The following is a 1,874-nucleotide window of genomic DNA, read 5'->3' on the forward strand; positions in this document are numbered from 1 at the left end:
CAGGATGAGTGAGGCATCTAGAGCTCTGGTCCCTTGGCTCCAGAGCCAGTCCTCTGAACAGTGTAACATTGGATTTGAACATTTCTTCTAAATATCATATTAGTGTATGTTCAGAAAAGATTGCTAAGAAGTTTCAAAAAATCTTAATTAAAGAAAATGCAGCAGAAGCTGTAGGGACTGAGTGTATTTGACAGTTTGTAGACACTAATTATGGTCTTGAGACAGTTGTGGGGACCAGAGAGAACAGTCTGGGGAAGTGCAACAAGAGAAGTCACTAGACTTCCAACTTCAGCAAACAATTTATTCATCTTTGAAGTAGAACTAGTAGCTGAACATTTATAGGGATGGAGGAATGTAGAGAATTTCAAAGAGAACTGGAAATCAAGTGAGGAGTGATTATTTAGTTTGTTTGATTGCGTTATCTGAGAAAGAGTTAACACCAGAAATATGGGTAATTGGAAGTTGACAATTTTCAGCTTTGTCTTTCTTTTTCAATAGAAAACTTCAAACATGCATGAAATATCAAGAAAATAGTATAATAAACCACCAGCATGCCCATCAATAAAAAAATTATCAATAGTTTGCCATTCTTATATGTTTGATTTATAAAAAATATTTGAATACATTAAGGGTTTCTTTAAAATTAATTTCTCCTTCAGCTTTATTGAGGTCTAATTGATGATCAAAATTGTATATATTTAGATGTACAACTTGATGACTTGACATACATATAACATTGTGAAATGCTCATCATACCAAGCCAATCAATATATCTATCACTTCACATCTTAATCATTTAATTTTTTCTCTCTTATATGTTGAGAACTCCCAAACTCTACTCTCTCAGCAAATTAAAAGGACACAGTACTGTACTGTCAACTGTAACCAAATTGCTGTACACTAGTTCTGCAGGACATATTCATCTTGCATAACTGAAGCTAAAAGTCATTATTAATAACACCATTTTAGCCAGGGTACATTGGAAATTATCAAATAATGAGGTGATCTTATAAACACCACAAACTTTGATTTTTCTTCATTTAGAATGAAAGGGAAGAGAAGCTGCTGAGCTGGTAAGATGGCCACACAAATAACTTATCACTTATGGGTGGGAGCCCAAGATTTTATTCTCAGTCCTACAGCATTGATTCATGCAGATAGTATATTCCAGACACTTTTCACACACTGACCATCCAACAGTGAGTCAGTCATTCTGGACTTGGACTTGAATCCAAGTCAAAATTCATCATTTACTGATTCAAAAATCTTAGAGAATGCTGTCCTTGAGCCTCAGCTTTGTCATCTGTAAAACAGAGATAATACCTTCTTGAATAGGGCATTGTGGGAGTTAAAAGTGAATTAAGTTTCCCACAAATGCACATAACCTGTATTCTATAACATATTGCCACTATTACTCCACTAGGCAGGCCCTGAGCTCATGATGAAAGAAATCATAAGGCAATCTCCCTGTCCCAAATTCCTCTTCAAAGAGGACAGCAAAAAGCTCACAGAGGTCCCCCCACAATGTAAACTGTGAGATGCAAGACACCTCACATGTTGTGGTGATCTCCAATGACAGCATGGATTCATGTTTCGAAATCATTTGAAGTCTTCTAATCTTCTGTTACATTTGTGTAAGTCTTATAGCTCTACAAACATAATCTGTGCTAAACCCTATTGTTGGCCATCATCAAATGTTTGGTGCCTGGTTTGTATTGGCCAAACCAAAGTCTTGTGCCCAATGTACACTGAGGTGATATGAACTGAAATGTTGGCTTTCTGAGCAGAGAAAGGTTTATTGCAAAGGCCAAGCAAGGAGTAAGGATGCTCGTGCTCAGAAGGCTGGAACTCCCCAGTGGATTTCAGGGGAGGTT

The sequence above is a fragment of the Bison bison genome, unplaced genomic scaffold (assembly GCF_000754665.1).
Source record: "Bison bison bison isolate TAMUID 2011002044 unplaced genomic scaffold, Bison_UMD1.0 scf7180017864535, whole genome shotgun sequence".
NCBI lineage: Eukaryota > Metazoa > Chordata > Mammalia > Artiodactyla > Bovidae > Bison > Bison bison.